This window comes from Suncus etruscus, chromosome 18 (assembly GCF_024139225.1).
Source record: "Suncus etruscus isolate mSunEtr1 chromosome 18, mSunEtr1.pri.cur, whole genome shotgun sequence".
In the NCBI taxonomy this organism is placed as follows: Eukaryota; Metazoa; Chordata; class Mammalia; order Eulipotyphla; family Soricidae; genus Suncus; species Suncus etruscus.
The window spans coordinates 21,282,051-21,297,493 of NC_064865.1; the positions used below are offsets into that span (position 1 = coordinate 21,282,051).

A 15,443-nucleotide genomic window follows, 5' to 3' on the forward strand; every position below is an offset into this window, starting at 1 on the left:
ACACAGAATCTCTCTCTAATATGTGGGATATGAAGAAACATAATAGTGGAATAACAAACACCCAAAGACAATGGAAACAAAGAATGTGAGAACTGGTATTCAGTAGGAACCATGCCACTTAATGGGGCCAACCTCTATGGTAGAGGGAAGTGTTGGAGGAGGAGATATTGGTAGTGAAAGGTGGGAAAATGTCTCGTATAAAACCCTGTCAGCAACAATACTTGATACCACAGTGCAAAAACATAGAAATAGGGCCAGAGTGATAGCACAGTGGTAGGGCATTTGTCTTGCAAGTGACCAACCTAGAACAGATCCAGGTTCAATTCCCAGCATCCCATATGGTTCCCTGAGCCTGCCAGGAGAGATTTCTGAGCACAGAGTCAGGAGTTACCCCTGAACACTACCATGTGTGGCCAACCCCCCCAAAAAAAGATATTAAAGCACCTCTTTTTTTGTTTGTTTTGGTTTTTGGGTCGCACCCAGCAGTGCTCAGGGGTTATTCCTGTCTCTACGCTCAGAAATTGCTCCTGGCAGGCTCAAAGGACCATATGGGATGCTGGGATTCGAACCACCATCCTTCTACATGCAAGGCAAACGTCCTATCTCTAGGCTATCTCTCAGGTCCTCTAAAGCACCTCTTATAGAAGCAGCCTGGTGGATGGGAGACAAATGAGGTGAAAGGGACATTGGTGGAGGAAAGTGGGCACTGGTGAAGGGATTAGTGTTGGAACACTGTATGCCTGGGACCTAATCATAAGTAACTTCGTGATTTTACAATGTTACATTTTTAAAAAATATGTTGAAAGTGTGACTTGTTTTTACTAATAATCTATTGTATGATTATTTACAAAACACAAAAAATTGGATAAAAATCCACACATGTTCACTTTTTCCAAAGATCATGCTTTAGGTACTGACTGAATCTCAAGCACCTGCTGGAAGATAGACATTCTCCACATGATCCTTTAGAATATCTTGCTCATGAGTGGGAGTTTTCTGCCCATGCCTCTGCCAATACTGTTCCCTGTGAGAAATGCTACCTCAGAAAGTCCAAGTTATCCCTCAATGACCAGCTTTCAGGACCAGAGTGACTGTAAGGCAGGGAGATAGCCTGTCTTGCATGTGGCCAACCTGATTTGATTTCTGGCACCCTATATGATTCCCTGAACTCCTCCAAGAGTGATCCCAGGATGCAGATACTGAGCAGGGCTGAGTATGACCCAGCAAGCCAGAATAAATAAATCAAAGAGCCAGCTTCCATGATAAAACCTTATCCTTAAGGCATTTTCTAATCCTTGTTCCCCCCAGCAGAAATGAGCAGAAAGGAATGTGAGTCCCCCTTTCCCCCTCCTACTCTATCAACCATTTCTTTGCTTCCCATCTGTCTCTTTTGAAAGCCAAAGGGCTCATCTTACTGACCTCTGCATTCCTGGACTTTAGAAACAATGCAATTGGGTGCACAATGCAAGTAGAGCATTAAGAATAGATTTGCAGAACTGAGGCATCATTCTGAGACTCACTTAAGGCAAGGCAAGAAGTGACTGAGTTTTCTTCTCAGGCCCACAATTAGCATCATAAGAAAGGAGGAAGGAAGGAAGGAAGGAAGGAAGGAAGGAAGGAAGGAAGGAAGGAAGGAAGGAAGGAAGGAAGGAAGGAAGGAAGGAAGGAAGGAAGGAAGGAAGGAAGGAAGGAAGGAAGGAAGGAAGGAAGGAAGGAAGGAAGAAAGAAAGAAAGAAAGAAAGAAAGAAAGAAAGAAAGAAAGAAAGAAAGAAAGAAAGAAAGAAAGAAAGAAAGAAAGAAAGAAAGAAAGAAAGAAAGAAAGAAAGAAAGAAAGAAAGAAAGAAAGAAAGAAAGAAAAGGGAGGAAGAGAAGGAAGGAAGGACGGAAAAAAAGGAAGGAGGGGAGATAGGAAGGAAGGAAGGAAGGAAGGAAGGAAGGAAGGAAGGAAGGAAGGAAGGAAGGAAGGAAGGAAGGAAGGAAAGAAAGATGGAAGCCACAGGCCAGAGGCAGGGCTGGAGCATCATGCTTTGCTCCATTAAATGCTGCAGTGACTATGAACTTTAATATTATCAGCTCCTCAAGCTTCACCCAACCAGCTGAGGGCCAGAGTGCTGGCCTGAACTTCCTCGGGCTCCTTTTTCAAAACTTTGTCCCCAGTGGGCCATGAGAAGCCTGACTTGTGCTCCCCCTCTGGAAATCATGTCTGCCTCCTACTTCGTGAAGTTCAGAATAGCTGGGACCCACACTCATGGGAACTGAGTTCTGAAATTTGAGAGAGCTGGAAGGGTGGACACACAGGCCAGGCATGGGTATATACAATCCAGCACCACACAGCCTCCCTGCAGCACTGGGCTCATGCTGGTAATGCCTGACAATGCTGGATCTGAGTACAGGACAGCAGAACCCCAAACCTTAAGCAGTCCTTCGGAGATCCACACCCTCTCCCAAATTCTGCTGCATCTTTAAAAATGAGCAACCACACAAAAGGAAAAGAAGAAACACAGCTCCCATTGGCCTCCTGGGGAATGTTGAAGGCCCCAATTCCCAAGACACTGTAAGAAAGAAATCTCAAGAGAAGCCACGCACCATCCCATTTCATGGCTCCTCATGCACTCTACCCTATGCTTTTCCCTGATCATTCCCCTATAGAATCACCTCATGTGCCATACCTTCAAACCCAGATGAATGAGTCTAAAGCAGGGTCACACATAAAATAATCCAAACCAGGCTGAGGGTGAAACATGTATAGTCTGGCAGTCTTCTACCTTGTATCTCCAACCGGATGTCTGGTTTTTATTGAGTCCAGAGACCATCCCCAGATGGGGCAGCAAGGACAGAGTAAAGACAGATAGTTCAGGCTATTCTGAGCCAGTCTCACCCAGGTCTACAAGTAAGACAATCTCTGTTTTGGGGTAAACCCAAATTGTAAACAAACATACAAAGGAACCAAGGATGGTCTTTGTTTTAAGTAAAATAAGGTGCAATCTGACAAACACCCCTCTTTCCTACATCCCCACCCCAGCTCGCTTCCCCCAGATCAGTCCCATTCTGTCCACTTTCCTTCTACCTTCTGTGTCTAAGTCCTGAAAGATGCATTTCAGGCAGGAGTTTCTGAATCCTCGACATGACACAGTGTCTAGTTATATTTTTTAAAAATAGAAAAGAAAGCTGTTGTAAGTTTTAACTTTTTTTTTAGTTTTTGTTTGGGAGCCACACCTGTCAGTGCTCAAGGCTCTGCACTCAGGAATTACTCCTGGCAGTCATCAGGGAACTATATGGGATGTTGGGGATGGAACCTAGATCAGCCACATGCAAGGCAAATGTCCTACCACCATACTATCATTTCAGCCCCAGCTTTAATTTGTGCCATCAAATTGTGGGTGTATAAGAAAAAAAATGCAGGAGCCAGAGCTATCATACAGTTGGTAAGAAGTCTGTTTTGCTCGTGGCCAACAAGGGTTTGATTCCCAGCATTTCATATGGACGCCTCATGCACTGCCAGGAGTTGCCCCCAAAGAAAACAATAAGAAAAGAAAATAAAGGGGTTGGATGACAGTCTACCAAGTAGGGCATTTGCCTTGCATGTGTCCAACTTGGGTTCAATCCCTGGCATCCCATATGGTCCCCTAAGCACTGCCAGGAGTGATCCCTGAGTGCAGAGCTAGGAGAAAGCCCTGAGCATTTCTGGGTGTGGCCCAAGTACCATGAAGAAGAAGAAGAAGAAGAAGAAGAAGAAGAAGAAGAAGAAGAAGAAGAAGAAGAAGAAGAAGAAGAAGAAGAAGAAGAAGAAGAAGAAGAAGAAGAAGAAGAAGAAGAAGAACAAGAAGAAGAAGAAGAAGAAGAACAAGAAGAAGAACAAGAACAAGAACAAGAAGAACAAGAAGAACAAGAACAAGAACAAGAACAAGAAGAACAAGAAGAACAAGAAGAACAAGAAGAACAAGAACAAGAAGAAGAAGAAGAAGAAGAAGAAGAAGAAGAAGAAGAAGAAGAACAAGAACAAGAACAAGAACAAGAACAAGAACAAGAAGAACAACAAGAAGAAGAAGAACAAGAACAAGAAGAACAAGAAGAAGGACAAGAAGAAGAAGAAGAAGAAGAAGAAGAAGAACAAGAACAAGAACAAGAACAACAACAAGAACAACAACAAGAAGAACAACAACAACAACAAGAAGAACAACAAGAAGAAGAAGAACAAGAACAAGAACAAGAAGAACAAGAAGAAGAAGAAGAACAAGAACAAGAAGAACAAGAAGAACAAGAACAAGAAGAACAAGAAGAAGGACAAGAAGAAGAAGAAGAAGAAGAAGAACAAGAACAACAACAAGAACAACAACAAGAAGAAGAAGAACAACAACAACAAGAAGAACAAAAAGAACAAGAACAAGTGCTCGCTTCGGCAGCACATACACTAAAATTGGAACGATACAGAGAAGATTAGCATGGCCCCTGTGCAAGGATGACATGCAAATTCGTGAAGTGTTCCATATTAAAAAAAAAAACAAGAACAAGAAAAAGAAGAACAAGAAGAAGAACAAGAACAAGAACAAGAAGAACAAGAAGAAGAACAAGAAGAAGAAGAACAAGAACAAGAAGGTGGAGGAGGAGGAGGAGGAGGAGGAAGAGGAGGAAATGTTGTGCTGGATACTCAGTGCCCTGTTTCTCCATCTCTCCTGTAGTCCAGGACGAGAAGAAAGTGCTGGGCCAGAAGATAAGGTACCACTGAGCCCAGACCCTTCAACCAAGACAGCACATCAAAGGAAAATCCTCCTCTGAAAAACTTTGTAAGTACTGCCAAGTATTTGGGGTGGGGGTGTGCCTGTATGGAGCCCTCAGTTCTCTAGATCAAAAAGGAAAAGTTTTGGGAATTCTGCAACTAAGCTATCAGCTGGGCCAGTCATCATTGAGTAGACTCAAAGTCAGGAGCAAAGCTATAGTGAAGGGAAGTTTCCCACCCACTTTGCCTGTTAGCCCCCCACAGGTTCATCTCTGTGCCTAGCACAGCCAATCTATGGCCATCCCAGGCTCTTGGGCTACATATGCCAACTCAGAGATGCTAATGCAGCAGCTCTTCTGCCAAGGCCTGGAGAAGGTCAGCTGAGGGTTCCCTGTGTTGCCTCAGAGACTTTGCTCTCCTGGAGAAAGAAGACAGGGAGGACTGAAAAGAGCATAGCTGGGCAGGTGTTAGCCCTGCACCCCACCAGTTTCTATCTGGCACCGCAGAAGAGGATAACCCAGGAGTAAGCTGAGTATGGCCAGCTAAGGCCCCCAAACAAATAAGTAAACCAAAGATCTCAGATGCTGCCCCCAGCCAAAGATGCCTGTTCCTGACTCCATAGTCTAGCTCTGTGGTTCCCACGACAGGGGAGAAGGTTCCATTTCTCCTCCCTCATGGCCATTTTCTTTTTATTTTTCTTCTTAGTTTTTGGTTTTTGGGTCACACCCAGCAATGCTCAGGGGTTACTCCTGGCTCTATGCTCAGAAATCGCTCCTGGCAGGCTCGGGGGACCATATGGGATGCAACTCACCATCCTTCTGCATGCGAGGCAAACACCTTACCTCCATGCTATCTCTCCGACCCCTCAAAGCCATTTTCTATCACACAATTCTCACCTCCTGCAGTAAGGCCCCATCAGACAAAATAAACAGGCCTACAAGGCCAGTGCACAGCTGTCATGGGTCAGGAGCAAGAAGGTGGGCCAATGCATCTCGGAGCCGGTGTCCAGTCAGCTACTTTGGCTTCTGTTTGGAATCTGAGTCTCCCCAAAGGTTCTCACAGAGTTCAGGCTTCCAGGAACAGTGCTACAGGATGTAAACATCACACAGGACAACCAAAGGCTGAGTGTGCAACATTCCCTAAGCCAATTCCTCATCTCCTGTGAGCCACATGAGCAGTGAGGCAGACTCCTCCAGGGAGAGTCTAAGAAAGGTTTCAAATCAAGTCTGCTCGGTTCTCAAATGGCAAAGTGCATGATCTGCATGAAAGATGCCCAAGTTGTATGCCCAGTATGGCATGGTGTCCCTGAGCACAGAACCAGGATTCACCCCTGAGCGTTCCAAAATAAGATAAACTGATGAACAAATCCAAGTGAGTCCATCTTTGTGGGGGACATGGCTCCTCAGAGGATGGGTGGCCCAAGCCCACTTTCCATTCCGCTTCAGCCTGTCAAAGTGCCTTTGTGGGAGCCTAAAAGTTTGCACAGCAGCCAGGAAAGGCCACCCACATCTCACCTCTGGCACTCGCAGGATGCTGCCTCCTTCCCCCCAATTGCTCACATCTATGTCTAGGGCTGTGTTTGATTCCTGAACCCCCAATGGGCCTGGCATGAGCAACCTCTCCATGTGTCTGTCTCATCTTTTGGCAAGAGAAGCAAATTCCATCTGCCGGCACCGAGTCTCAGGCTCCAGAACAAGAGCTGAACAAACAAAATGGTGACTGGCTTCAGGAGATAAAGTGCAAGGGTGGGACTTCTTCACAGTGGGACCAGAGGGACAGTAGAGGGGTGAGGATGCCACCTTAGCATCACAAGATCCCCTGAGCACTGCTAGAGCAATGCTGGAGTTTTCCCAAGAACTGCTGCGGTGGCCCTGGGGGTCCCTAACACTGTACAACCAAGCTGTTTTGCACCCTCAGGCTCTGGCACTGAATCACCAGCCAATGGGCCATGGAAGCACAGGAGAGAGCCACATACCCGCCCCAGGCACAGCATGTAAGGCTCCACTTCCTACACCAAGAGAATTTCTCATCAGTTCCACACCATCCACAGTAACTAGGACTAATCACTCAGCATTTGTGGAGGCAGAAGAAGGAGCCCCAGAAGAGGTCACAGTGCACAGGCTGGGGAGATGGTCTCAGAGGGGCTAGGTCACCTGCATTGTCCAGCAAAAAAATGCTGTTTCTCACTCCAGGGTGAATGGTCACTATGATTACGTCTATTCCCAGTCTTCACATTCACATCTTCACACACACACACACACACACACACACACACACACACGCATATGCTCACGTGGTCACCACGGCTATGTCTGCAAGTAACTTACAGACCTCATCCCCTGAACTTTTCTAGCCATCATACTTTCCTTTCCAGGTGTTGAACAAAGAAACATTTCCCAGGGGTGGGACTTTCCCTCTTCGTCCTCCAGGAAGCAATGATTTCACAGTCCTGTTCTGAGCTGAGAAAATTGTTGCCAGAGCAATAAGAGCACAGGGCGCTTGCTTACATATGGCTGGCCCAGGTTCGATCCTCAGCATCACTAAGCACAGCCAGGAGGAACCCTTGAGTGCAGAGCCTGAATTCAGCCCTGAGCATCAGCGGATGTGACCCAAAGACCAAATATCTATATATTAGGCAAGAGGAGAAGGGATAAATGACGACACACAAGCACAAGGCATGAGCTGCTGAAATGGTCCCAGAAGAGGAGGAAACTCCAGCAGACGTGGAGAGAAGGTGCAGAAGAAGCTATAGAAAGAGTCGCTGAGTGACTGTCCCAAACAAAGGGCCACTGCTGATCTTGTGTGAGCTGAAAATAACAAGCTGCTGCACTGAACACAAGATGCAGCCTTGCTGGTTCTTACTACTGTGCCCCAGCGTGAGCTCTACAAATCATTGACACTATAAACCTTTTCACTTCAACTTCTGCTCAAATGAGGTAAAGGGAACACTTGCCCATGAAAGTCGTGACTACTTTTAGAAATGGGCAGTTCATGGGTTTTGCGGTGAATTCTTTTTCTGACAGCTTTCGAGAATGTGCTATTGTCTCCCACCAGCAGAGGGAAGTGGCCTGTGAGAGCATGAGGGGGCAGCTCATAGGGAAGGCCCAGGGACTTGGGGTGGATACAACTCACAGGAGCCGGATGAGGACCATGCTGCATGCTGAGAGGCAGGGGGCCTGTCTGGCTCCTCCCTTTTGTAGGATGAAGAGAGCAGAGAGTCCCCAGAGCTGAAGCTGCCACTGCTGTTTTATTCTACTGTCCTCAGGTGCATTTCCAAGACTAAGAGACAAACCCAAGTAGGAGTTTTTTTTTCCATCAGCCTAATGCTGGAACACAAAAATTCAGCCTCTTTTTCCTGCTATCTGCATGACCAGCTGTCATTGCGGGTGACCTGAAACCCTTTGGAGTCCCAATTAACCATCAGCCAGATGCTCTGTGGAGCCCCATGAAAGGCTGGGACAGAGGAAGTCAGGCCCAGTGCCGCAGACCAATGGACCAGGATCAACAGAGAAAAAAAGACTTTCCAGTAGGTGTCAAGAGGAAAGATAAGGAGGTCTTGTGGGGTGAGAACAAGATGTGCAGTGACCAATGTCATCACTTTCCCTGATTTCAAAAAGAAAGAGAGGGGCAGAGACAGAGCTTAGAGGGCTGCAGAGCAGACCTGAGTGGCCAAGGTCCTGAGTCCAGGCTGGCTATAGTTCTGGTATTCCTCATCAACCGCAGCTGGAACCCAACCAGCCTTTTACAGATGGGGCTAGGCACAGAAGCCTTTAAGCTTGCTTTGTGCAAAGAGGGTCGCTGGGCACAGCTGTTGGGCATTGGAGCACAGCTGGGCAGGGAAGAGGAAAAGAGGGAGGGTGGAGGGAGAGAGGTAAGAAAGGAAGGGGAGTGGAGGACAGGGGTTGGAGAAGGGAGATGGAATGAGGTGAAGGAAGAGAAGGGGAGAGGGCAAGGGAAAGGGGAGGAGAGGGAAGGGAAGGGAAGGGAAGGGAAGGGAAGGGAAGGGAAGGGAAGGGAAGGGAAGGGAAGGGAAGGGAAGGGAAGGGAAGGGAAGGGAAGGGAAGGGAAAGGAAGGGAAGGGAAGGGAAAAGATATGAGGCAAGGCCACCAACAAGCAAAAGCAAGGAGTATTTTAGAAGCCACCACCACTAAGACCATCAAACAAAATAGGATTTAGAAAAATTTGCATGCCAGCGTCAAAGAGGAAAAATCAAACACATTGTTCAGATAGATAAAGGGATAGATAGAAAGAGATAGATGATAGATAGAGAGATGAGTAGAATGACAGATCAGTAGAGAGATAGAGAGATAGGTAGATAGGGGGATAGACATATAGACATTGAAAGGGAACACATATATTCTATATATATCACATGTATGGGAAGAGAGGATGAAGAGGATTTATTTCCAAAAAGCTAAAGCTATTGGTGAACCCCAGCAGACCATGACTGAAGAAGATGGCAGAGCAGTGGGAAACAGTCACACTCCTCCCCAGGACCCGTTAGTAGGAAAGTCTTTTAACTCTGACCCACTCTGCAGTGCTGAAAACAAGGCACTCCTAAGGTGCCTACAAAAGTGGAGTCATTCTTTTTCGTTGTTTTGTTTTGTTTTGGGGGGCTATAACCAGTGACGCTCTAGGGTTACTCATAGCTATGTGCTCAGAAATTGCTCCTGGCTTGGGGGGACATATGAGATGCCAGGAATTGAACTGAGGTCCGTCCTGGGTTGGCTGTGTGCAAGGCAAACGCCCTTCCACTGTGCTAGCGCTCCAGCCCCAGTGGAGTCATTCTTAAGAAAGCCAAAGCTTGTGGGGAGAAGCTAAGCATAGCCCCCACCTCTGGCTGCCCATGGCTCTCCCATACTTGGGGTCCTTAGTCTACTTTCAAAGCCTGGAGAAAATTGGGATGGGGAGGGGGACACCAGACATTGCCCCTGGCAGTATGGAGGAATCACTCCTGGGACAATATGGTATGCCAGGAATCGAACCTCTGTCAGCAGTGTGCAAGGCAACTACCCTCCCCACTGTGCCATCCCTCCAGAGTAAAGAACTTTCAAGGACCTGACACAGGGATCAGTGCAAAACATTAAAGTTTAAACCACAAACTTCTCGCCAGTTCACACATATCCTGGCTCCCCAAACATCAGAAATGCAGCTTCTTCCACAGCAACGCCAATGACAACTCAGAGTTGTGCTTTAAAAAAAAATAAAATCTTTGAATTATTTTTAACAAGCGTGTGGCAAGTAAGATGAGTCACTGGCACCAAGGCTGCTGTGAGTGTCTGTTACTAACAAATACAGTCAAACCGCTTTCAAACAATACTTCTCTAGGGACTCAGGGCTTGGGGAAATGAGCGTGGAAATGACCACGGAAAAAACCTGCAGTTAGACATGGAAATCAGTTCCCTATAGACAACAATATCCCCACATATTTTCCATTTCATATAAAAATCAATAGGTATTATTGTTTCTGGGCCATGCCCAGTGATGCTCAGTGCTTACTCCTGATTCAGTGCTCAGGGATGACCCATGGCATCAGTCAGGTAAACGTGCAGTGCCAGAGCTTGCATCAGAGTCGGCCACATGCAAGGCAACCCCCTGAATGTCTGTACTGTGTCTCCACCCCCCTCTAAAATCAATGACAAGTCCCTAAGTGTGAGCACGAAGGCTTTTCTCTACCCATGGAAGCATTCAAGAGGCCAGGAAAGAATGCTTCATCTCAAGATAGGCCCAAGGTAGGGGCCCAAAGATACAATACAGAAAAGGCATGTGCACTCCTATGTTCACTGCAGCACTGTTCACAATAGCCAGAATCTGAAAACAACCCAAGTGCTCGAAAACAGAGGAGTGGATAAAGACATGGTGGTACAGCTACACAATGGATTACTACGTGGCTGTTAGGAAAAATAGAAGCCGTGAAATTGGCTTAGACATGAACAGACATGGAGAGTATTATGCTGAGTAAATGAGTCAGAGGGAGAGGGCTGGCCACAGGGCTGGCCAGAGCCTCTAGGTGGGATATGGCCCCAGCTGTGTGGCACAGAAAAAGTGGGCAGATACTGTTATGCCCTGCACCAATCCAATACAGGCTCTTTCAAAGTCCCAACATGCCCCTGGGGTTTTTCAGCCCCATCACTGGGATTGCCTCTGGGACACTTGGCAAGGCCTTTCCTAGCAGCCTGCAAAGCCAGTCAGAAGCAAAAGAATGTGTGAAAAGTGAATTAAAATGCCTTATGTCAAAGGAGGAGCTGAAAGGCAGGCAGAAAGGAATTCCACTAAAGTGCTATTTTCAGTGGTCACTAAAACCTGGGTTTCACAGGGAGGATAATTAGGGCAGAGGAGGGACTATGACAATGAAAATTAGAAAGGATTGTTCTGATATACATGATTCCCCTTAACAATATTGCAAGCCATGGTGTCTAAAAGATAAGTGGAGCCAAAAAAAAAAAAAAGTCGAGCCAGAGAGATAGCACAGCAGGTAGAGCGTTGCATGCAGCCAACCAGAGTTCGACCCCTGGCATCACACTGGGTCCCCTGAGCCTGCCCAGGTATAATTTCTGAGCACAGAGTAAGAAGTAATCTCTGAGAGCCACTGGATGTGCTCCCCCCCCCCCAAAAAAAAAAAAAAAGAAAGAAATTGAGAGAGGAAGAAAATGTCTTCCCCAGAGACAGGCAAGAAAAAGGGCAGGAGGGAGGGTGGAAAACAAACTGAAACAATGGTGGTGGGTAATGTTTAATGGTAAAGGTGATGGACACTGTATGACTAAAACTCGATCATGAAATGTGTGTAAAAGTTAAGTAAATGATTATAATAGCAATAAAAAACAAATAAACCAACAAACTTTGGTTTGCTGCCTCTTCTCTGAAAGTTGAGGCAGCCACTAATGATGATCATTTCAGTGCAGGGACCACCAGCAGTGACAGGAAGAAAGTCAAAGGAAGGGTTGAGGGCTGGTGGGGACATGTATCAGACCCAGACCTGCAGAGTTGAGCCCCAACACTTCCTGGGGAAAAGTGGTGCAGTAATCCAGAAAGCCAAAACTCTAAACCCAAAACTCAAAAATGCCTGGGTAGAGGAAAAGCTACTGAACTGGCCAGGCAGAAGCAGCTTTGGGGGTGTTGAATGATAGTTGGGAGCAAAAGAAAGAGCAGCAAGCAGAATGGTATCCCTTGGTGGCATGGTGACAGCTTCAGAGGGCAGCTGGGAATCCCCAAGTGCAGAACTCTCCCCTTACAGAAAATTCTGATTGCACTGAATGTGAGTATTAATGCCCCCCCAAAACTGTGGGGCTAGAATCCTGATTTACACAAAAGCGACTGTCTATACTGACAGCAGGATCACAGCACGAGAAGGAGCTGGTCTTCCACGACACACTGCTACTTCCTTCTGTTCAAATAGGAGCTGCACTGAATACACAAAGAAAGCAATGCTTTTATGTCTCAAGAAAACAGGGTCACTTTAATTTAAAAAAAAAAAAAGGCCCAAGGGACAAGAAGAAAGGGAACACACAATTATTCCCACGGGCTTATTTTGATGGAGGATGTCCGCTCTGTGAATCCCTGCAAAAGTAAAAAGAAATGGTTTCATAGTGTGTATATATGAACGTTTCTTTATTTATTTCTGCTCTGAAGAGAAGGAGGAAATGGAGAAAGGAATGTCCAAGGAGGCAGAGGAAGGCGGAGGGGGGGAAGGAAGGGGAGGAGAGGAAGGGAGGGAGGAAGAGAGGGAGAAGAAGAGAGAGAAAATGAGGAGCGAGAAAAGGAGGGGAGAAGAAAAGAGAGGAGGGAGGAAAAAGGAGAAGGAGATGGGAGAGTAGAAAAGAAAGAAGGGAGGAAGGCAGAGGGAAGGGGAGAGGAGAAGAGAAAAAGTGGAGGGAAGAGAAGGGGAGGAGCTGAGGGAGGAGGGAGAAGGAGGAAGAAACAGACCTGTCTTCACTGGGGCAGTCCCAGACTAATAAGCAAGCAGCCTACAAGAAGAGAGCCTGTTTGTCTCAGCAAAGCTCATTCATTGGTGATGCCTGCGAACACCATTAGGCAACCCTTCTGCCTGCAGTACTCCAAGCCTTTCTGAAGGCTTCATTGAGAAAATGAACCACGGAGACTCTCCTCGGAAATAAACTGGGAGCAAGACACTCCCTGCCCCTCCCCGCCCCACCACCAGCTCTTTTTAATTCATTTGTTTAGTTCCAGGCCAGAATTCCGAGAGAATTCTGCTAAGAGGTCAAACATCCAAATTCCAGCACCAAGTAGAGTCCCAATCTGCAAGGCAGGCCTGGACCAGCCCAAGAGAGAGCCTCAGCAGGGCTTTCTGCTTCTGCTTGCAGCATATTGTGGGACCATCTGCCTTTTTTGGAGGGGTCACACAACATTCCTGCCCAAGAGTCCTGAAAGTTAAGCTCCCACACTTCCAGCTTAGTTCTGAAAAGGAAGATGCTGCAGCCCTGAAAAAGAGAATTGTCCTCTCAATACACCACTCACCAACCATCCACATTCCTACATCAACGGGGCAAGGCTTTGGGGAACAATTTCCAAAGCAGAGGAGCGAGAGAAGTTTTAAAAATATGTACTGGTGAGTGAAAACTGTTCTCCGAACCTACAAGCAGGACACCAGGCTCTTCACTGAGGTGGCCAGAGAAGTCCAAGCTCCGAGTAGTGAGAAGCACTGCCAGGCCACAGACGCTAGGGGGCAGCCTCAAAGCAGCTCTCCATGCGATTCCACAGTCTGCCCACAGTCACCCATTCTTTCTTCTACTGATTCCTTTGATCCAAGGTTTCACCACCTTGGGGCCACCAGCCATTGTTATCTTTTCCTTCAGTTACAACACGCAGAAATCGCAATGGCACTATTGCATAACTTTTGACCTCTGTAATGTATTGCTTAGATTCAAATGTTTAAACTAATGACAGGAAATATATTTGTTTGCCTTCCTTCTTTCCTTTTTTCCTTCCTTCCTTCCTTCCTTCCTTCCTTCCTTCCTTCCTTCCTTCCTTCCTTCCTTCCTTCATTCCTTCCTTAATTATCTATCTTTCTTTCTTTCTTTCTTTCTTTCTTTCTTTCTTTCTTTCTTTCTTTCTTTCTTTCTTTCATTTTCTTTCTCTATATATATTTTCTTTCTCTATATATATTTTCTTTCTCTCTCTGTTTTCTCTTTTAATATTTTACCTCTATATGTATTGCTCAGATCCAAACAAACAAATGGCAGAAAATGTTCTCCCTCACCCCCCTTCTCTGGCTCTTCCTCCCTCATCCCTCCGTTAAAGGGACTTGATTTGCATCAACAAAAGAAAGGAGATCAACCACAATACTATCAATTGCTCAAACATTGCTTTTCCTTTCAGTGGATGGTGGAAACACAACATTTAAAGTATCATTTCCCCAGGAGTCAGAGCTCTTGTTACTGTGTGCCTCTGTTTTGAACCACTGTCCCTTTCACTTCATTATGCTGCTTTACCACTAAATCTGAACCTGCTATTTTCCTTTTATAAAAACATTGTTACAAGTAACAGGAAGAAAATATTGGCAAATCACCCCTCCAATAAAGGGTCTGTGTTAGAAATATGTACTTAAACTTGTCAAGGCTCAAAAAGAAAACAAACTACTTTTTCTCAAATGAACAAAAGAAATTGAACAGATACTTTGAAAATACAGGGAAGCTACAAAATATATGGGAATTGCAAATTCAAAAGTCACTGGGGCCAGAGAGACAGCACAGCACAGCCGCGTTTGCCTTGCAAGCAGCCGATCCAGGACCTAAGGTGGTTGGTTCGAATCCCGGTATCCCATATGGTCCCCCGTGCCTGCCAGGAGCTATTTCTGAGCAGACAGCCAGGAGTAACCCCTGAGCACTGCCGGGTGTGGCCCAAAAACCAAAAAAAAAAAAAAAGAAAAAGAAAAAAGAAAGAAAGAAAGAAAGAAAGAAAGAAAGAAAGAAAGAAAGAAAGAAAGAAAGAAAGAAAGAAAGAAAGAAAGAAAGAAAGAAAGAAAGAAAGAAAGAAAGAAGGAAGAAAGAAAGAAAGAAAGAAAGAAAGAAAGAAAGAAAGAAAGAAAGAAAGAAAGAAAGAAAGAAAGAAAGAAAGAAAGAAAGAAAGAAAGAAAGAAAGAAAGAAAGAAAGAAAGAAAAGAAAGTCACTGAAGGCAGGGCCAGAGAAATAACATGGAAGTAGGGCGTTTGCCTTGCATGCAGAAGGGCGGTGGTTCGAATCCCGGCATCCTATATGATCCCCTGAGCCTGCCAGGAGCGATTTTTGAGCATAGAGCCAGGAGTAACCCCTGAGCTCTGCTGGTGTGACTCAAAAAAAAAATGTCACTGGAGGCATGTCAATTAAAATCACAGTGAAATATTACTCTTTTTTTTTATCTTTATTTAAACACCGTGATTACAAACATGATTATAGTTGTATGATTACAGTCATGTAAAGAGCACCCCCCTTCACCGGTGCAACATTCCCACCACCAATTTCCCAGATCTCCCTCCTCCCTACCCCCCTACACCTGTACTCGAGACAGGCTTTCTACTTCCCTCATTCATTCACATTTTATGATAGTTTTCAGTGTAGTCATCTCTGCAACTGCACTCATCACTCTATGTGATGAGCTGCATGTCCTGAGCTGCACCTACCAGCCCTCATCTCTCTTGTCTCTGAGATACTGTTAAAAATGTCCTTCATTTTTCTTAAAGCCCATAGATGAGTGAAACCATTCTGCGTCTTTCTCTCTCCCTCTGACTT

At 45.8% G+C, this 15,443-nt stretch overlaps 1 non-coding gene across 1 annotated transcript; it reads left to right on the forward strand.

Annotated features, from left to right (window-relative positions):
* The first annotated feature begins 4,387 nt into the window (after nucleotides 1-4,387).
* Nucleotides 4,388-4,494, forward strand: LOC125996683 (U6 spliceosomal RNA). Its single transcript, XR_007491365.1, has one exon. It is a non-coding gene; the product is annotated as a U6 spliceosomal RNA (small nuclear RNA).
* Nucleotides 4,495-15,443: the final 10,949 nt, after the last annotated feature.